The 22,604-nt window shown below is 41.2% G+C and overlaps 1 long non-coding RNA gene across 1 annotated transcript; it reads right to left on the bottom strand.

Annotated features, from left to right (window-relative positions):
* Positions 1-522: 522 nt before the first annotated feature.
* Positions 523-22,001, bottom strand: LOC134730744 (uncharacterized). Its single transcript, XR_010112695.1, has 4 exons — positions 20,881-22,001; positions 7,043-7,174; positions 6,274-6,440; positions 523-659 (listed from the first exon to the last, which is right to left on the bottom strand). It is a non-coding gene; the product is annotated as an uncharacterized LOC134730744 (long non-coding RNA).
* Between the last annotated feature and the right edge of the window lie 603 nt (positions 22,002-22,604).

Here is a 22,604-nt window from a genome sequence, read left to right on the forward strand (position 1 = left end):
CCCGGAAACGACCAGCTGTTCTCCCTGCTCACAGAAAACAGAACAAGATGAGGGCTTAGAGAAGAAAAAGAGGGATTTACTTGGATTTGAGGAAGGATTTCCTGGCTGTGAAAACACAAAGGGAAATATGATCTTTGGGATGGGATTGCCTGCAAGAGATCTGAAATCTCTTTCCTTCCTGTAATTCTAAATGAGGAGGAGAGCAGCTCCCAGAGTGATTTGCCTTAAATGTGCTGTTTTCTGGATAAAGGGAGACAGTCCGGTGATTCACCCCATGAATATGGCCATTCCAACTCCCCCAATAAAAAGAAGAGTGTCGGGAGAATCAGGTTCCATTTCCTACCTTAGTTGCACGTGTATAGTACATAAAACCAGTCACATCAATGTTTTGCTTCAACAACTGGAAATGATGACAGTTAGCACTCAAGCATGCTATTGATAGACATTGGTCCTCGCTAGATGGGGGAACACGTCGTGCCGACTTCTACAATAGAGATTAAAAAACCAAAACAAAAACGAGTATTTGCCAACTTGGCCAAATTCTTGTGAATATATCACCCCCAAATGATCCATTTGATGGCACGTTGTGTAGAAGATTACAAGCCGGGAGACCATCGTTCAAGTTCTGTCTCAACTTTTTGGAGCCTTGAGTTGACCATCTGAAATACAGGAATAATTGTTTCTATTTTTTTCTACTTCAATGAGTTTTGTAAAGACCCAATATGATAATATATGTGGAGATTTTTGAAAATTATAAAGGATGGAGTGAAGTGGGTAATTATTGTGAACATCTTTTCCATTCTTTCTTTTATTCAAACAGTGGAGCTCACTCGTTGTCTTGAGTGGTATTTGTGGAATTATAGGTGAGGGAAAAACATTCAAATGAGTTAGGGAGTGTATAAATGCCTGTTGAATCTGAATTCGATGCTGTTTCAACATTGAATTTAATAAAGTATTCCTTTATTTATGGTAAAATATTCTGTGAACTGTGAAGCACTCTTCAAATTTAAAACATTAGTAGAATAATAATAGTAGCAGCATTTATTGTATTGAAAGGAAGTCTAGTCTGGTGGTAAAAGCAGAAACCTTGGATCCAGACTTGCTTGGTTCTGTTCCTCCTTGATATATCCTGGCTCTATGATTTGGGATGTATAACCCCCCATGTCATTCTTTCCTCATTTCTGAAATAGAGTTAACAATACTTCTGCAAACCTGATAGGGTTGTTGTGAGAATTTAGCGTGTTTTTAAGCATGGGAGATTTAAAAAGCAGCCCCAGGATCACAGTCTGTACTCAGTGCATAGTAATGATTGTTACAAGAAGTACTACAAAGAAATGATAATAAACTCTTTTGGTTCCTTGCCTCAGAACACTGAGTGACCATATTATGAACTGCTAGGTTAACAGCTATCGTTTTTGTTGATGGAGATCGTATAAAATCATGTTATGAATGATGGAAATTGGCTCAGTGTGTTAATCCAAAGATATGTTATACATGTTGTTTATTTCTTAAAGATTTTTAAGTTGAAATAGAATTCACATACCATAAGATTCATCATCAAAAGTACAATTTACATTTGCATGCCTGTGTCTTTGTGATAGATAATTTCTATTCCTTCGGGTAGATACCCAGTAATAGGATTGCTGGGTCAAATGATAGTTCTATTTTAATTCTTTGAGAAATTGCCACACTGCTTTCCACAGTGGATGAACTAATTTACATTCCCTCCAGCAGTGTATAAGCATTCCCTTTACTCTGCAACCTCACTAGTATCTGCTATTTTTTGACTTTTTAATAATAACCATTCTGAGTGGTGTGAGATGGTATTTCACTGTGGTTTTGACATGTCATTTCCTAATGATTAGTGATATTGAGCATTTTGTCATATGCTTGTTGGCTGTGTGTATATCTTCTTTTGAGAAGTGCCTGTTCATGTCCTTTGCACATTTTTTAATGTGGTTGTTTGTTTTTTGCTTGTTGATTTGTCTAAATTTCTTATAGATTCTGGATATTAGACCTTTGTTGGATGCAGAGTTTGCAAATATTTTCTCCCATTCTGTACACATGTACACAAAGCAGGGAACAATAGACACCAGGGCCTATTTGAGGGTGGACTGTGGTAGGAGGATGAAGATTGAAAAATTACCTATCAGGTAATATGTTGATTACCTGGTGATATGGTTTGACTCTGTGTCCCCACCCAAATCTCATCTTGAATTATACTCCCATAATTCCCATGTGTTGTGGCAGGGACCCAGTGGGAGAAAATTTGAATCATGGTGGTGGTTTCCCCCATACTGTATATTCTTCTCATGATAGTGAATAATTCTCATGAGATTTAATGGTTTTATCAGGGGTTTCTGCTTTTGCATCTTCCTCATTTTCTCTTGCCACTGCCATGTAAGAAGTGCCTTCCACCTCCTGCCATGATTCTGAGGCCTCCCCAGCCATGTGGAACTGTAAGTCCAATTAAATCTCTTTCTTTTGTTAATTGCCCAGTCTTGGGTATATCTTTATCAGCAGCATGAAAATGGACTAATACACCTGGGTGACAAAATTATGTGTACACCAAACCTCCTTGACATTCAATTTACCTATGGAACAAACTTGCACAAGTTCTCCTAATAAAAACAAAGAACAAAAAACCAGCTCATATTGTACCCCATAAATATATTTCAAATATTACTTGTTGATTAAAAGTAAAACTAAGAAAAAAATTAAAAATGAAGTGTACAGTTTCTCAGGTTTTAAAAAACATAGTTGCAAAGTTGTGCAACTATCACCACTATCCAATTCCAGAACATATTCACCATCTCCAAAAGAAACCCTCTACTCATTAGCAGTCACTCCCTGTTGCACCCTCTCCCAGCCCCTGGCAACCATTAATCTTCTTTCTGTTGTCTCTCTGGATTTGCCTATTCTGCAAATTTCATAGAAATGGAATTATATAATATGTAACATTTTGTGGCTGGCTTCTTTCACTTAGTATAAGGTTTTCTGGGTTCATCTATGTTGTAGGACCTGTCAATACTTCATTCCTTTTTATGGCTAACTAATATTCCATTGCATGGGTATACCACATTTTGTTTATCCATTCATTGTTTGATGGACATTTGTGTCCGTTTCTACCTTTTGGCTATCATGAACATTTGTGTACAAATTTCTATGTGGACATAACATTTTTTTTTTTTTTGAGATGGAGTCTCAGTCTATCGCCCAGGCTAGAGGGCAGTGGCGTGATCTCGGCTCACTGCAAGCTCCGCCTCCTGGGTTCACGCCATTCTCCTGCCTCAGCCTCCCGAGTAGCTGGGACTATGGGCGCCCACCACCAAGCCCGGCTAATTTTTTGTATTTTTAGTAGAGACTGGGTTTTACCATGTTAGCCAGGATGGTCTCCATCTCCTGACCTCGTGATCCACCCACTTCGGCCTCCCAAAGTGCTGGGATTACAGGCATGAGCTACTGTGCCTGGCCTGTGGACATAACATTTTTAGTTCTCTTGGGCATATACCTAGGAGTGGAATTGCTGGGATATAGTATAACTCTATGTTAAACTCTATGAGGGACACATTTTGCTTATGTATCTGGAGTTATCCTTTGATTATTGTTTTCAGGTCATGTAAAAATGCTTGAAATGGTAATAAAAAAGTGAGCTCTTACTCATCCAAGCTGTTCAGTCGTAAGCAGGACATACTGCCAAGAATGACCTTGATCTTGGGACATGGAGTACTTACTGGTGATACCTCCCTAATGTGGCACCTAACCTTCATGTGCTAGAACCAGCCAGAAGATGAATGTTCAAATACCAGAGGACAAATGGCTATAACTGGGGTACATATCTTTTTCTTTAAAGTACGCTTTTATGTTAATTTTTAATATTTCAGTTTTATGAGTACACAGTAGGTGTATATATATATATTTATAGGGTACATGAGATATTTTGATACAGGCATACAGAGTCTAATAATAATCACATCACGGTAGATGGGGTATCCATCGTCTCAAGCATTTATCATTTCTTTGTATTACAAACATTCCAATGATGCTCCTTTGATTATTTAAAAATGTGCAATAGATTATTGTTGACTGTAGTCACTTATTATGCTATCAAATAGTAGACCTTATTCATTCTATCTGTAGTTTTATGCCCGTTAACCATCCCCACTTCCCCCCATCCTCCCCACTATCCCTCCCAGACTCTGGGAATCATCCTTCTACTCTCTATTTCCATGAGTTTAATTCATGTTTTTAGAAAATCTATATTGGCAGTGGAGGTGGAGGCAAATAATGACTCTCTCATCTGTTCTTTTGTGTGTGGAAACATGGACTTTTAGGTATTCAGATTGTGCACTGCCTTCCTTAGAATAAACCAAGAATAAATCAGAATTTGGCTGCAGCTTTAGATTAGATAGTTCCAAAATCTTCCTCACTGGGCTTGGGATGGGAAAAAACAAAAACGCTAGTTCTTGTCTTTCATTTTCTGTGGCATCATGCTTTGATGATTTTTTTATACTTTGAGCATAAAGTTTTCTATTGAGTTTTTTTGTCCTCAGATGCATTTTTTATATGTTCCTTTTTTCTCTTCCTTTTACTTACAATAAATACTTATTGAGTATGTATTCTACAATAAAGAAGTGTGTCAACCAGGGAGACATAGGGAAAAATTAAACAGGCAACAGTAAATGTATTTATCACTGTTAAACACTATGCAGGAAAATAACAAGGAGGTGGTGTGATAGAGGACTGGGATGACTTCTCCAGAGTTTCAGGGGAAGGCCTCCCTGTGGAGGCGGCAAGTACACTGGAGACTGAAGGATAAGCTAGAGTGGGCAATGTGAAGATCATTTGCCTATTTGCTTTCAAGTTTACTTCCCACCCTTCCCCAGCTCTGGTCTGGGTAACAAGGCACTGGACCTTGAAAACTACATTTCCCAGGTTCCCTTGCAAGCTAGCTTTCTGCTAGATTTGGCAAATGGAAGGCAGTGAGCAGTGCACTACTGGAGGCTGGTTCCTATCAGTGAGCTTGCCTGGTTCCTTTGTCTCTGTTTTCTGCTTGGGTTTGGCCAATGGGAAGACCAGGAGGGAGTTGGGAGGGCAGGAGGAGAGGTTGAACGATTTCTTCCCTGCTCCTTCACACAGTGCCCTGTGTGGGTTCTTACCAGGCCACCTCTCTTCCATAGCCCTCTGCTCACACATTTTCCTTCTCTTGCCCCTTCAGCCTTAGGGGTAGTAACAGCTCCCTCCTGTAGCAAGTCTCTGGGTGCTACACCATCTTGCCTGGTTTTCTTATCCCTGCCCACAACTCCCTAAATATTGCCTTCATTGAGGTCTCTTCATTTGAATCATTGCAAGTGGGGAGGGGGAGAGTGAATTCTTTTTCCTGCCAGGACCCTGGCAGGAGTGATAGCTAATAGCCAATCTTCATGTATCTCTTTCATGATTTTTGTCATATCTGCATGACACCTGGGCTGTTGCTTACTTACTTACTTTTTCTGAAATCACCTCACTTTTGTTTTTTACAAATGACTATAGCATTACCCTAAGCAGTCATATACAAGAAATCCTGGGTTTGGTATGAAAGTAATACTTTATCCTAATACATATTAAAACATATACAGGCCAGGCGTGGTGGCTCATGCCTGTAATCCCAGCACTTTGGGAGGCTGAGGCGGGCAAATCACTTGAGGTCAGGAGTTCGAGACTAGTCTGGCCAACATGGTGAGGCCCTGCCTCTACTAAAAATACAAAAATTAGCTTGGCATGGTGGCACACACCTGTAATCCCAGCTATTTGGGAGGCTGAGGCAGGAGAATTGCTTGAACCTGGGAGGTGGAGGTTGCAGTGAGCTGAAATGGTGCCACTGCACTCCAGCCTGGGCAACAGAGTGAGACTCTGTCCCAAAATAAACAAACAATCAAACAAACAAACAGGCCTGGCACAGTGACTCATGCCTGTAATCCCAGCACTTTGGCAGTCAAGGCAGGCAGATTACCTGAAGTCAGGAGTTTGAGACCAGTCTGGCTAACATGGTGTAACCCGGTCTCCACTAAAAATACAAAAATTAGCTTGGCATAGTGGTGCACACCTGTAATTCCAGCAGCTCGGGAGGCTAAGGCAGGAGAATAGCTTGAACCTGGGAGGCAGAGGTTGCAGTAAGCCATGACTGCACAACTACACTGCAACCTGGTTGACAGAATGAGACTCTTTCTCAAAAACAAAACAAAACAAACAAACAAAAAACCCATGTACATAACTCTTTAAGAGAAACAATACCTGGTATCCTTGCAAATCATGTCGCACTGACTTGATGATCTCTTAGGCTCCTTTCATCTCAGGGAGACTGTGATTCTGGATAAACGACTGAGACTTTGGTGCTTGTTTTAAGTCAAAAAACATCTCAGTGCTTTATAGAGTCAAATTGTTTTCTTTCAGCTGTATCACTGCAGTAAACAGAAATGAGGAAAATAGTTCTCCTCTTTATTCTTGCACTGATGAAAAGCTTCTAAGTGCTACCAAATGCGGAAAAATCATTTGGGCTTTCATTGTATTGTTGGGCAAAGAATGAAGATAAATCTGGTTTTATGCAAGATGAAATTTTCTTTCCTCAGGTGGCCCTTGCTGTGATGGGTTTTGGAGGAAGGAAGCAAAATAGAAACACAACTAATTATATTCATTGGAGGAGAGGGACCCAGATTCCATACACACTGCTGGCAGAGAGGCATGGTGTGACACTCAGAGGTGTACAGATCCTGGCATACGGTGGCTTGAGGACAAACAGCTCCTTTAAGAACTGAGCCATGAGGAAACTCCATTAAAGGTCAGTCCATAGCTGGGATGTTACTTTCCTAGATCTTCCTTTTGACTTTGGCTTCTGGGCTCCAAGAATCCTGAATCTACCTCTTCCCACTTTCATGATCTCCACTCAACATTCATTTAACACATGGGTTACTGCATACTTTAGTGTACACCATTAAATCTAGCATGCATTACTAAAACTAAATGTTGTATGCATCAATCTCCTGGAGGGCTTGTTAAAACATACCTTGCTGGCTAGGTGAGATGATTCACACCTGCAATCCCAGAGCTTTGAGAGGCTGAGATGGGAGGATCATTTGAGGCCAGGAGTTAGAGACCAGCCTGGGCAACAGAGTGAGACTCCTGTCTCTACAAAAAGCTAAAAAGAATAAAAAATTAGTCAGTTATGAGAGCATGCATTTGTAGTATTGGCTACTTGAGAGGCTGAGATGGGAGGATTGTTTGAGGCCAGGAGTTTGAAATCAGCCTGGGCGATCTAGTGAGACCCCAGCTCTACAAAAAATAAAATAAAATAAGTTAGCTAGCTGTGGTGGTGCACACTTGTAGTCCCAGCTACTCAGGGAGGCCGAGGAGAAATCACTTGAGCCTGGGAGTTTGAGGTTGTAGTGAGGTACGATTGTGCCATGGCACTTCAGCCTGTGCAACAGAGTGAGACTCTGTTTCTAAAAAAAAAAAAAAAAAAACAGGGCTGGATACGGTGGCTCACACGGGTAATCCCAGCACTTTGGGAGGCGGAGGCAGGTGGATCTTCTGAGGTCAGGAGTTTGAGCCCAGCCTGGTCAACATGGTGAAACCATGTCTCTATTAAAAATATAAAAATTAGCTGGGTGCAGTGGCGGGCACCTGTAGTCCCGGCTACTTGGGAGGCTGAGGCAGGAGAATCGTTTGAACCTGGGAGGCGGAGGTTGCAGTGAGCAGAGATTGTGCCACTGCACTCCAGCCTGGGTGACAGAGTGAGACTTCGTCTCGAAACAAAATAAAACAAACAAGCAAAAACAAATACGTCTTCTTGTACCCAGAATGTCTGAGTCAGGAGGTCTGGAGTGAGCCCAAGAATTTGCATTTCTAATAAGTTCCCAGGTGATGGTTATGCGGCTGGTCGGGGGACAACAATTTAAAAAAAATTTTTTTTATAGAGATAAGGTCTGGCTACATTGCCCAGGCTGGTCTCGAACTCCTGGGCTCAAGCAATCCTCCTGCCTCAGCCTCCCAAAGACCTGAAATTGTAGGCGTGAACCACAGTGCCCAACCAGAGAGCAGACTTTGAGAACCCCTGGAGTAACATCTGGAATATCTGTCCTCTGCCAGACCCTGGGAATGGAAAGGTGAAGAACGCAGGATCTTTCCTTCAAATTGCTTTCTTGGCAAATAATTCAAACTCTTTGAGGGTCAGCTGTCTCATCTGTAATATGAGAATAATTATACTTCCTTCATGGGGCTATTGTGAAAATTAAGTGATATTGAGTCACAGACCTTTGCTATTTTGGAAGGACAAATCTTGAGACCTTTGCAAGTCCACAATTCTGTGAATACTATTAAAACATGTAATTTTCTCCATAAAATTTAGTTAAGCATAGGTGAAAATTTTAAGTGACCCTTTCAGGCCCCTAATGATTCCCTAAATATAGGATTAAAGCAATTTATGAAGCAATTAAAATAAATTCTTGCTGAAACACTCATTGAACAGTTTCAGAAATTACTCTCCCTTATGGAGTATTTGGTGGCTTCAAGCAATTACCAAATTTGATATTTTACCCTTGGATTTATCTAACACTTCACTTTCTTTTTATTCCTATTATTCATATTTGCAATTGTAAATGGGGTATTTTTTTCCCTGAAAAGACATAAGGGCCCAGCATGGTGGCTCCTGCCTGTAATCTCAGCACTTTTGGAGGCTGAAGTGGGAGAATTGCTTGAGTTCAGTAGTTTGAGACCAGCCTGGGCAACACAGGGAAACCTCATCTCTATAAAAAATTTTAAAAACTAACTGGGCATGGTGGTGTGTGCCTGTAGTCCCAGATACTCTCTGGGAGGCTGAGGTGGGAGGATTGCTTGAGCCCAGGAGGTCAAGGGCACAGTGAGCCATGGTCGCGGCACTACACTCTTCCCTGGGCAATGGAGCGAGATCCAAACTCAAAAGCAAAAAAGATATGAGATACCTTACACATTGCAAGCGCCACGGCATATTTGGATTAAATAGAGAAAGCAACAAGTCCACATCAAGATACAGATGCTAGGAAGTGAGCTAGGCTGTTCACTAGCTATAGCATCTGTTAATATGACAACCGCTCCTACAGGTCTGCCGCACCATATGACTCTGGAAGGTACTACCCATACTGCTGTCTACGTCGATCATGTTCCTTGGAGTTGTGCAAACTGGTGGGGCTGTGTGGGGGTCTAACTGGTGACCTTGCTGTGGACCTTCCAGGTCATGCATGAGACTGGGAAACCAAGGTTAACTTTGCAAATGCCAAGGTTAATGTTCTGATTAGTACCTGGAGCATCACCGATTTTCCAAACACCCTTTATCACAGTTTACACCTTAATTTTGGTATTTTCAGTACTGGCACTATTCCATCTAATCTTGGCTCTTTTTTTCTTTTCTATGGAGACAACCTCTCACTCTGTTTCCCAGGCTGAAGTGCAGTGGCACGATCATAGCTCACTGCAGCCTCCAACTCCTGGCCTCCAGGGATCTTCCCACCTCAGTTTCCCAAGTAGCTGGGATTACAGGTGAGTGACACTACGCCTGGCTGATCATTTTATTTTTGTAGAGATTGGGTCTCATTATGTTGCCTAGGCTGGTCTCAAACTCCTGGCCTCAAGGGAACCTCCAGCCTCAGCCTCCCAAAGCATCGATATTACAGGTGTGAGCTACCATGTCCAGCCTGCTTTTTAACATGCTACCCTCCTCGAGTTTATTCTGTTGCCTTGGGTTAGCCCAGGCCTGATTGGCATTTTGGCCACCACTGCCTAATAGCACTCCATTAGACATTTGGCTGCCTCAGGAGGAGGAAAAGCAGGTTGGAGTTTCAGTGTCACCTCTGCCACTTTTATTGCATGATTCAGGCAAGAAGTGTAACCCCTCTGCATCCCACTATTTTCCTCCAAAAAATGGCACTCCCGCAAACGGTTTGCGATTAGAAAATAAATGAAATGAGGCCGGGTACAGTGGCTCATGCCTGTAATCTCAGCGCTTTAGGAGGCCGAGATGGGCAGAATCATTTGAGGTCAGGAGTTCCCGATCACCTTGGACAACATGGCAAAACCCCATCTCTCCTAAAAACGCAAAAATTAGTCAGATGTGGTGGCGTGCACCTGTAATCCCAGCTACTTGGGAGATTGCGGCAGGAGAATTGCTTGAACCCAGGAGGCATTGGTTGCAGTGAGCTGAGATTGCGCCACTGCACTCGGGTGACAGAGTGAGTGAGATTCCGTCTCAAAACAAAACAAAACAAAAAAAGGCAGTCACAGAGTCATAAGTTTATTTGTAAATTCGTTTACTTTCCTTGTAAATAGATGAGCCCACTCATTTATTTTTGAAGTATGGGATTAAAAAAAAGTATTTTGTTAGACTTTGCTTTTCTCAGAAAAGCTGTGTTTTAATTCAGTGGCATTAGTACCAAGCAAAACACAAGTTGTTTTATGTCTATGGAATAAGCTTAGAGATTTGAGGGTTCCCCATCTACTGCATCATGCATCATGAAAATCAAGTTTAATAAAAAGTTGATTTGCTGTTTGTTAAACAATTGTCTGCTTTTTGTATTTTTTTTTTTTTTGTAGAGATGGTGTCTCACTATGTTGCCCAGGCTGGTCTGGGTAAAAGTGCTAGAGGTGACACTGAAACTCCAACCTGCTTCTCCTCCTCCTGAGGCAGCCAAATGTCTAAATGAGTGCTATTAGGCAGTGGTGGCCAAAATGCCAATCAAACCTGGGCTTCCAGCCCGGTCTCGAACTCCCGGCCTCCAGGGATCCTCCTGCCTCAGCCTCCCATCTTGCTGGGATTACAGCATGAGCCACTGCACACGGCTTGTCTGCTTTTTGGATTAAGGAAAATCCCTGCTTTGCTCTGGACTGGATTTCAGTTTGTGGACGAGGGTTTTGTTGAGCAGCCAGGGCCGTTTGTGGGTGGACCTCCCCTGCATCTTACTGATAATCATGATATTCAGGGTGAAAGCTCTCAACAGACTGTGCAGAGCCTGATGCCTGAAAATCGTGCTTTTTAGACCCCTTTAAATAATTTACTGAGGCAGCCTGCTTGCCACTGCTCATATGTCATTGTCTTTGGGGTTGTTTTCCTCATGTGAATTACAGCGGTTCATCTCTAATTTGCAGGCTACCCGTTTCCAGCAAGAGTCTCAGCCACATTTGAATATTCAGAAAGAACAGCGCTGTACTATGACTGTTTAAAAATTAACACACATTTCTTTTCAGTCTGGGTAGAGGCAGAGAGCTCAGTGAAGGAAACTCCTGGACTCCAGTCACCTTAGACTGCGCTGGGAGGCTGTATAGATCATCTCGAGTGCCCGCGTTCTAATTGCATTACTTGAGGTCATCTCAGTAAATCATATTCTACATCTATGAAACAGCCATTCAGATATTTGAAGACCACTGTCTTACCTTCCCCTATGGCTTTTCTTTTCCTAGCTGAGAACGCCAGTTTCTTTCTTTCCTTTTTTACTTTCTTTGTAGAAACAGTCCAGGCTAGTCTCCAGCTCCTGACTTCAAATGATCCTTCTGCCTCAGTCTCCCAAAGTTCTGGTATTATACATGTGAGCCACCCCACTCGGCCATAAGAACCATGAGAACACCAGTTTCTAAAACGATTTCTCATATGATAATAACTGGATTTCCAGAATTTCCCTTCTCACTTTTCCCCAAGGTTCCCTGCATTCTTCTTCAAGTAGGGTGTTGGCCAGGCATGTTGGCTCACGCCTGTAATCTCAACACTTTGGGAGGCCGAGGCAGGTGGGTCACTTGAGCCTAGGAGTTCTAGACCAGCCTGGGCAACATGGAGAAAAGCCCATTGCTACCAAAAAAATACAAAAATTAGCCAGGCATGGTGCCGTATCCCTGCAGTCCCAGCTACTTGGGGGCTGAGGCAGGAGAGTCCCTTCAGCCTGGGAGGTCAAGGCTGCAGTGAGCCTTGATTGTGCCACTGCACTCCAGTCTGGGCCACAGAGTGAGACCCTGTCTCAAAAATAAATAAATAAACACATACATACATATATAAAGTGGGGTGTCTAGAAATAATCTCAATATTCCAGCTGTTGCTTTACTAGAGAAAAGGATTTTGGGAGTATGACCTCCCCAATTTTTTTTTTTTTTTAGACAGAGTCTCGATCTGTCACCAGGCTGGAGTGCAGTGGCGCAATCTCGGCTCACTGCAACCTCCACCTCCCAGGTTCAAGTGATTCTCCTGCCTCAGCCTCCCAGTTAGCTGAGATTACAGGCACCCGCCACCACACCTGGCTAATTTTTTGTATTTTTAGTAGAGACGGAGTTTCACCACGTTGGCCAGGATGGTCTTGATCTCCTGACCTTGTGATTCGACCGCCTTGGCCTCCAAAAGTGCTGGGATTACACATGTGAGCCACCATGCCCGGCCAACCTCCCCAATCTTAAACAAAAATAAAATAAATAAAAACAAAAATAAAATAAATTTAAAAAACCCCAAGTAATATGTTTATTTAGCTCTTCTCTGGCCAAATCATATCTGAAGGTATAGCCGCACTTGGTGTAAGAAAATGGTAGGTCAGACCACATGAAATATAAAAGCTTTAGAGTGTTCAGAGTCCCAGAAAACATCACTTAGTAATACTGATGATCCTAATAGATACTGTTTATCTAGTGCATATATTTTATGTGGATTATCTTATTTAATTTTCATCACGGTCCCAAAATCTACCAGCTAGTAAGTGCAGGATTAAAAGCCCGTGTACTTTCTTTTTTTTTTTAAATTATTTCCATAGATTATTGGGAAACAGGTGGTATTTAGTTACATGAGTTAAGTTCTTCAGCGGTGATTTGTGAGATTTTGTTGCACTCGTCACCCGAACAGTATACACTGCACCCAATTTGTAGTCTTTTATCCCTCAGCCCCTTCCTACCCTTTCCTCCAGAGTCCCCCAAGTCCATTGTGTCATTCTTATGCCTTTGCATCCTCATAGCTTAGCTCCCACTTATGAGTGAGAACATACGATGTTTGGTTTTCCATTCCTGAGTTACTTCCCGTAGAATAATAGTCTCCAATTCCATCCAAGTTGCTACAAATGCCATTAATTCATTCCTTTTTATGACGAGTAGTATTCCATCATTTATACATATATATCATATGTACATATATTATATTATACATACATATATTATAATACATTTATAATACATTATGATATGTATTATAATACATATAATATGTATTTATACATATATATCATACATACATATATAATATGATACATACATATACTATAGTACATTTATAATATATTATAATATATAATAATACATATAATATGTATTATATATACACATATACACATATATGTGTATATGTATATGTATATACATATAATATGTATTATATATACACATACACATATATGCATATATGTATATGTATACACATATGTATTATATATACATATACACATATGTATATATGTATAATATACATATACACATATGTATACTATATATGTGTATATATGCATACATGTATATGTGTATATATGTATATATGCATACATGTATATGTGTATATATGTATATATGCATACATGTATATGTGTATATATGTATAATATATACACATACGTGTATATATGTATATATACACGTATGTGTATATATGTATAATATATACACATACGTGTATATATGTATATATGTATAATATATACACATACGTGTATATATTATACATATATACACATACGTGTATATATGTATAATATATACACGTATGTGTATATATTATACATATATACACGTATGTGTATATATTATATACTGAATATATTATACATATACACATATATACATATGTGTATATGTATACATACGCATGTGTATATATGTGTATGTATGTATACATACGCATGTGTATATATGTATAATATGTATACATATATGTGTGTATATATGTATACATATATGTGCATATATGTGTATATATGTATACATATATGTGCATATGTGTACACATATGTGTATATGTATACATATATGTGCATATATGTACACACATGTGTATATATGTATACATATGTGTATATATGTATAATATGTATACATATATGTGTATATATGTATAATACGTATACATATATGTGTGTATATTATATATATGTGTGTGTATATATATTTATCAGATTCTTTATCCACTTGTTGATTGATGGGCATTTGGGCTGTTTCCACATTTTTGCAACTGCGAATTGTGCGGCTATAAACATGCGTGTGCAAGTATCTTTTTTGTATAATGACTTCTTTTCCTCTGGGTATCTATATCCAGTAGTGGGATTGCCAGATCAAATGGTAGTTCTATTTTTAGTTAAAAGCCTGTATGCTTTCCATTGCCCTCCATTAGTGTTTTTTTTTTTTTGTCTGGATGGTCAGGTGAAAAGAGGTGTTTAGCGTCTCACTGAGAGATTTACTGTCTTCATAAAATTGAAGGGTTATTATTTATAACAGAGAGACAACTTTGAACCTCAGTGGGGAAGAACCACTACAGGGAATGCAGATGGGCGGCCTGAAACAGACACACTCTAAGACTCTGTGATAAATACAATTCTCTCAAATCCTAAGCATGGTCGTTTTTCCAGATTGAAGCAAAGCCTCTGAGCCTGTCGCTCTGTGACATTATAGCAGCCAGGGGGTCCAACGGGTTTTGTAAAAAATCAACAAAATATGAAATGAAAGCAGTTATGTGGAGCATCATGCAGACAAAACAAAGGAATGAATTATCTTGGTCCCTACTGGATTCTGTGCTGTTATGAACATAGAAGTGTTTTCTTCACCTGGCTGTGCAGGAGAGGCACCTGAAGGGCTCATTTAAATAGAGATGCCCTGGGTTCCGATGCTTATCCTACAGATCTGGGGTGAACCCCTGGGGTTTCCATTTTATGAAGAGGCACTTTTGTCCTGCCAGTGGGATTGGGAGCAGACTGTATTGTGACCCCCAGCCTCGGACTATAGGATGACTTAAATGTGTTAAACAACCAGCCCCGTAGGCTAAACTGTCTGGGCTGACTTTATTTGCTGAATTGAATAATTAGCTTGGCATTGCAGAGTTTCAAACACACTTAGAACATGCGTCAGATCACAGGTCTTGAGAACAGCAGCGATACACTCACACACGGGCCACCATGCCAATAGATCGGAAGAGTTTCATGAAATTATCTTCAAGCTAAGCAGCAAATTCCATAATTATCAGTATTCTTTTCATGTACTCTAAGAGTCTGCATAATTTCCCTGTGGTAGAATGTAGAGAAATCAAAACAATAAACTAAGAGATCTACCAATTCATTGGAGCACAAAATTTAAATCTGTGTTTGCTAACAATATTTCAATTTCTGGGCAAATCTAACATGAAGAGACTGAATAATTATATTTCCATCTTTACTTTGGGAGGAGTCTGTTTATTTATTGCTTTGGGTAAGGATGCTAAAAACCTGGAACTCTGTACTGTGATATTTACCTTTGTCAGATAAACTTATGGCTTAACATTGCATTGATTTTGTCTTAGAGACATACTCATCAAGTGATCGCTCTAGGTCTTAGAGTAAAAGAAATTTAGCATTCAATGCAGGCTTTTTGTATGGTAAGTCTTTGAATGAAGATAATAAATCTAAAAGCATACTAATCATCAGTTGTGTATCGCCTTATATTTTTCAAGACATTTTCAAGTCCTTGACCTGGTTTGATTCCTTCTCAAGCCCTTTGAAGTCAGGAGACCTGATTTGCCATGGGACTTTTTCAGATGGATAGCTATTATTCTATCTCTGTGTTTTTTTTTTTTTTTCAGAAATTTGTATTCAATCATGTTGATGACGTGCACCCCTGAGAACCATGTCCTTTAATAGAAACACCTGTATTAAGTGAAACTTAACCTAAAGAGGCTGCATTTTTGCACCCTATTTATGGAGAGGGGTCAATGCAAATGAAATGAAGGTGCATCAAAATGCCTAACACTTCACCTTTCAATTAATTAATAGACTTATTCATTCATTCACTCACTCATTCATTCCTCAGATACCTATTGAGCATCTATTACATAGCAGGTATTCTCTTCTATCTATAGCTAATTTTTTTTTTCTTTTTTTTTTTGAGACAGTGTCTCTCTCTGTCGCCCAGGCTGGAGTGCAGTGGCGTGATCTCGGCTCACTGCAGGTTCCGCCTCCCGGGTTCACACCATTCTCCTGCCTCAGCCTCCCGAGTAGCTGGGACTACAGGCGCCCACCACCACGCCCGGCTAATTTTTTTATAGTTTTAGTAGAGACGGTGTTTCACTGTGTTAGCTAGGATGTTCTCGATCTCCTGACGTTGTGATCCACCTGCCTCGGCCTCCGAAGTACTGGCATTACAGGCATGAGCCACTGCACCTGGCCTTTTTTTTTCTTTTGAGATGGAGTCTCACTTTGTCTCCCAGGCTGGAGTACAGTGGTGTGATCTCAGCTCACTGCAGCCTCTGCCTCCTGGGTTCAAGTGATTCTCCTGCCTCAGCCTCCCAAGTAACTGAGATTATAGGTGCATGCCTCCATGCCCAGCTAATGTTTGTATTTTTAGTAGAGACAGGGTTTCACCATGTTGGCAAGGCTGGTCTTGAACTTCTGACCTCAAGTGATCTGCCCACCTCAGCCTTTCAAAGTGCTGGGATTACAGGTGTGAGCCACTGCACCTGGCCTGTAGCTAAAATCTTGAGACCAGATTGCATGAGTCATTAAGAACACAGGCTTTGGTTCAGACAATTTTGGCTGTGAATTCCTGCTCTGCAACTGCTCAAGTGACCTTGTACATGTTGCTCTTTTCCTTATTCATTCATTTCCCTTCCTCTAAAATGTGGGTAATAATAGTACCAGCTGACATCTTTTTCTCTCTTTCTTGATACAGGGTATAACTCCAGTCCCCAGGCTGAAGTGCAGTAGTGTGACTGTGGCTCACTGCAGCCTCAACCTCCTGGGTTCAGGTGATTCTCCCACCTCAGCCTCCCAAGTAGCTGGGACCACAGGTGTGCACCACCACACCTGGTTAATTTTTTTCTTTTTGTTTTTTTTTGGTTTGTAGAGACAGGGTTTCCCCATGGTGTCCAGGCTGGTCTCTAACTCCTGAGCTCAAGCCATGAGCCCACCTCCGCCTCCCAAAGTGTTAGGATTACAGGCATGAGCCACTGTGCTTGACCCAGTTGATATATATATTTTTTGATGGGAGCTCAATATTTCATAAAATATATATGGAGTGTTTATCACAGTGCCTGGTGCATAAAAGGGCCCTCATAAGTGATAGAATAAAATTTTACTCTACAATGAAAACTGCTGAAAGTTGACCATAGCCATCAAGGGTATGTTGGCTCTGTTTAATTGACTACACATTGAAAGCAACAAGACATTCAAGGGCTAACCCCGTGTAACTGGTCATTGCGTCAGTTTGCATTATTTCAGTTACAGTTCAAATAAAACAATTCAAGTTGGCTTATAGAGTAAAGAGAATTCGCCAATTCTTGTGAATTGTCAAGCGGTATGGTGGCTTCAGGCAAGGCTTGATCTAGCAGCTCAAATAACTAGGACCTGGTTTCTCTTGGTCTTATGTAATGATGACTTCCTCTGAAAGCTCTATGTGGTGGTTCCATATCAAGTCCAAAGTGTCTCCTCAAAGTGGGAAAAAAAAAAGTTGTGGCAACCATGGGCTCCATATCTCGACAGGGCAGGGACTAAGCCTAAGGGATTGAGGCACTTGTCTGAGATGCCAAATTTAAGAGGAGAGCTGCCAAAAACAACTCAAGATAAACAATATTTTGGCCAGATGGGATGGCTCAGGCCTGTAATCCCAGCACTTTGGGAAGCTGAGGTGGGGAGATGGGTGGATTGCTTGAGGGCAGGAGTTTGACATCAGCCTAAAGACATAGCAAGACCCCCATCTCTACAAAAAATTAAATTTAAAGAATTAGCTGGGCATGGTGGCACATGTCTGTAGTCCCAGCTGGGGAGGCTGAGGCAGGGGGATTGCTTGAGCCCAGGAGCTGGAGGCTGCAGTGAGCTAAGATCATTCCACTTACTGCACTCCAGCCTGGGTGACACAGTGAGCTCTTGTCCCTACCCTCACCCCACCCCCCAAAAATGAATAAACAGAAATTTGAAAAAATAAAAAATTAAATAAAAAGCATAAATAATATTTTGATATTATATGTAAAAAACAAAACTGATGCAAAAAATCTATGATCAACCAATTAGAAAAGATTTTGTGGGGAGGGTTAAGGGGAAGATTTAAAGGAAAGATCAGAGTCAGCTGAAGAGAGATGGCTTTTCCCAGTAGTTTCAGAAAACATCTGTTTGCTTTCCTAGCCTCAACTGAGTGAGGTCCCCATCACAGAACCAATTGCTGTTGTCAGGGGTAGGAGATACAGTCTATTGGCATCAGCTAATAAGGGTCCACCCTGGAGCTAGAGGGTAGAGCCTTGGTGTTCTTATCTATATCATGAAAGTAAATTTTGAATTTTGTTTTTAGGGGAAGAATGCCTTTTTCAAATGAAATCGTTTTTTCTTTTTTCATTTGAGACAAAGTCTCACTCTGTTGCCCAGGCTGGAGTGCAGTGGCACAATTTCGGCTCACTGCAACCTCTGCCTCCCTGGCTCAAACAATTCTCCTGCCTCCGCCTCCCGAGTAGCTAGGATTACAGGTGTGAGCCACTGCACCAGGACCAAATGAAATCTTAAAAAGGTTCAAAGTAGGCTCTGGTGATGGAGACTTGGGGATAGGCATTGAGATGGAGCTGGGGACCCCAGGCCTGCCAACTCGTCAGTTCATGCTCCTACTTCTGCATGCCTGGGGACACAGTTTGAAAACCACTAAACTAGACAGAAGTCCTTTTAGGTTCTACCATTTCACAGCTACAATTCTGAGTATTCTTTGAAGGAACCAAAGAAGTAGATAAAGTGGCTGTGCATGGTGGCTCACGCCTATAATGCCAGTGCTTTGGGAGGCCAGGGCAGGTGGATCCCTTGAAGTCAGGAGTTCGAGACCAGCCTGGCCAACATGGTGAAACCCAGTCTCTACTAAAAATACAAAAATTAGCAGGGTGTGGTGGCGCACGCCTGTAGTCCCAGCTACTTGGGAGGCTGAGGCAGGAGAATTGCTTAAACCCAGGAGGCGGAGGTTGCAGTGAGCTGAGATCAGGCCACTGCACTTCAGCCTGAATGACAGAGTGAGACTCTGTCTCAAAAAAAAAAAAAAAAAAAAAAGTAGAGAAACTAAGAACGCGACATGAGTTTTACATTAGCCCAGCATGTTGGTGCATACTTGTAGTCCCAGCAATTTGGAAGGCCAAGGCGGCAGAATTGCTTGAGCCCATGAGTTGAAGACAAAGCCTGGACAACACAGCAAGACCCCCACTCTACAAAAATTTAAAAATTTGCCAGGCATGGTGGTGCCCCACTATAGTCCCAACTATTTGGGAGGCTGAGGTAGGAGGACCACTTGGGCCCAGGAGTTCCAGGCTGCACTGAGGTATGATTGCACTCCTGTACTCCAGCTTGGGCAACAGAGCAAGACCCCATTTCTAAAAATAAACAAACAAAAAAATAAAATAAAATCACATGGGCTTTGGTTCCAATAAATTTGGCTGTGAACCCTTCTGTCCCATTTCATGTGAACTTGTCCATGTGTCTTTTATTTTATTTATTTATTTTTCAGTTTTAGTTTCTGGTGGCATGAAGTAAATGAAGACAGCAGTGAGAGAATTCAGAAGTCTTGACTAATTTTAGCAAAACTCATGAGGAAATCCCAGGTTACTCAGTTGGAGATGCAGGAATAAGCATGAACTTAATCTCAGGAAATTCTTACATCTTGGTAGTGGTTTCTTGCTTTGTTCTCTGAATGTCTTATTTTTTTTTCTTTTTGAACATACCTTTCATATTCTTTTCTTTTGATATAGGGTCTTGTTCTGTTGTCCAGGTTGGAGTGCAGTGGCACGACTGCAGCTCACTGCAGCCTCGACCCCCCAGGCTCAGGTGATCCTCCCTTCTCAACCTCCCGAGTAGCTGGTTATGTCCTTTTTGGACAATACCTTTGTCCTCTCTGTAAGTTCAGAATCCATTACAGGGAATCTCGTGAAATGTTGATATGATAAATGTTAAAGATGATTTGATTGGGGCAGCAGGATAATGAGCATATTAAGCTGGTCTAAAAATGGGTCTGGTTTCAAGAGCCGTAAGCAGTTGGTAAATAATAAAAATGGAAACCTTTTCTTTTCAGTTCTTAAAAGAAATTCATAATGGGTTTTCCTCATAAACTGCAATTATTTTAAAATAGCACTAATGAATAATTTAAAGACCCACTGGGTTAGGCAATTAGTTTTAAGTGTGGATTAATTGCTTTCTTTATAATATTCCATATTCATTTTTTTGCATAATATGGACAGATATTTCATGTTCTTTAAAAATATTTTATGTTTTCTGAAATGTTCTGATAGGTGAGAAGGGAAGCTGCTGTAGTCATTACAAAGTGGGAAACATGTGACACTGAGCCTGTGTCTGCCCATTTTTAGGGAACAAACAAAATCGTGGAGTTTTCTCTCATTTCCCCTCCCCCACAATTCAGTTTGGTGCAGTGGCTATTAAACTTTCCTTTTTTTTTTCTCTTGAGATGGAGTCTTCTCTGTCAACCAGGCTAGAGTGCAGTGGCACTCTCAGCTCACTGCAACATGTGCCTCGCAGGTTCAAGCAATTCTCCTGTCTCAACCCCCAAGTAGCTTGGACTGCAGGTGCACGCCCCCACACCTGGCTAATTTTTGTATTTTTAGTTAGAGACAGGGTTTCGCCATGTTGGCCAGGCTGGTCTTGAACTCCTTACCTCATGATCCACCTGCCTCGGCCTCCCAACGTGTTGGGATTACAGGCATGAGCCACCACACCTGGCCTGTTAAACTTTTTTGATTGTGACCAACAGTGAGACATTGTGACTCAGTAACATATGCACAAATACACACACAGACACACATTAACATAAAAGTTAATATGGAAGAAAAATGCCAGATTACAACCATCGTTGGCTCCATTTGATGCCTGCTGATATTTTCGACTCTGCTCCACTTAAACTGTGATTTAGCTGGTAACTTTTGGAGAAAGGAAGTGGATTTCTGGGCTAGCTAGGCCAAGTTCTAGTTCTTGGCCTGGGTGGTGGTTATAAGGATGTTCACCTTGTAAGAAATCACCAAGTGGTACAATCATTCCATGTACCTATGCTTTATTTTTCTGTATAAAGGTTAAACAATATATATTCCAGCAGTTTGGAAAATATTGTCATAAGGAGGTGGGAACCTGAATGAGTTGTATCATAGCTTCTTGATCACCTTTATTATTATCTTTTTTGTTATTTACTTATATAATATTTTTTATTTTTAGTACAGACAAGGTCTTGCTATGTTGCCCAGGCTGGTTTTGAACTCCTGAGCTCAAGTGATCCTCCTGCCTTGGCTTCCCAAACTGCTGGAATTAAGGCATGAGTCATTGCATCTGGCCTTTTTTTTATTATTATTATTTTTTGAGGTGGAGTCTCTGTCGCCCAGGCTGGAGTGCAGTTGCGTGATTTCGGCTCACTGCAGCCTCCACCTCCTGGCTTCAAGCGACTCTCCTGCCTCAGCCTCCCGAGTAGCTGGGATTACAGGTGCCCGCCACCATGCCCAACTAATTTTTGTATTTTTACTAGAGACGGGGTTTCACCATGTTGTCTGGATAGGCTTGAACTCCTGACCTCAAGCAATGCACCCGCCTCTGCCTCCCAAAATGCTGAGATTACAGGCATGAGCCACCTCATCCGGCCTTCTTTATTTTGTTTTTAAGCACGGAGCAGGTTAAAATAAAAATCCCAAAGTCATTGGAGGGGACCATAAGAAGCAGAAGTAGCAAAGCTAATCCTCTGGCCACGCTGCAGAGTGGGCATGGGGAGAATTGAAGAGCCAATCATTCCGAGTGTCTCATTTTTAGAGCCAAGTCTGTCTCTCACTGGTGGCCTCTTTGAGTCATCAGACAGGATGGGAACTGGCCAGATGAGAACTCCTTCAGGAAGGGGTCCACAATGTCTGTGGAAGGAGCCATTTCAGAAAGAGATATTGGAGGGGGTGATCAGGGAGACAGAGCTGCATAGGGCATTTTACTGTTGTGAACGTCAAACGTTGAATGTCTGTCCACCCTCTCAGAAGGTGGTACGCTCCTTTGACTTCCCTAGGGGAGTCAGTTTTCTCTAACAGGTGCCTGTGTGTTAGTTAACACTCTATATCTATTTTATTAATTTGAACTGCCTTGATACTGTCTTAAAGAACCCAGACCTTTTAAATGTTTCAAAGAACATCCGTAGCATGGCGGGAGTTGAAATCTGAGGTTCTAGCCTTGGCCCTGACCTGAAATAGCTTTGTAGTCTTGGGCAAGAGGAAGGGAATGTCTTTTCATCCATCAAGAGCAATTGATTTTACTATTTCTGCTCTCCAAGGGCACAAGGGCACAAGGGCATGAAGCTTTTATCTCCCATGTAGGACAATTTTATTTAATTATTTATTTTATTGTTAGGAAAAATGATCC

This window comes from Pan paniscus, chromosome 6 (assembly GCF_029289425.2).
Source record: "Pan paniscus chromosome 6, NHGRI_mPanPan1-v2.0_pri, whole genome shotgun sequence".
NCBI classification, from domain to species: domain Eukaryota; kingdom Metazoa; phylum Chordata; class Mammalia; order Primates; family Hominidae; genus Pan; species Pan paniscus.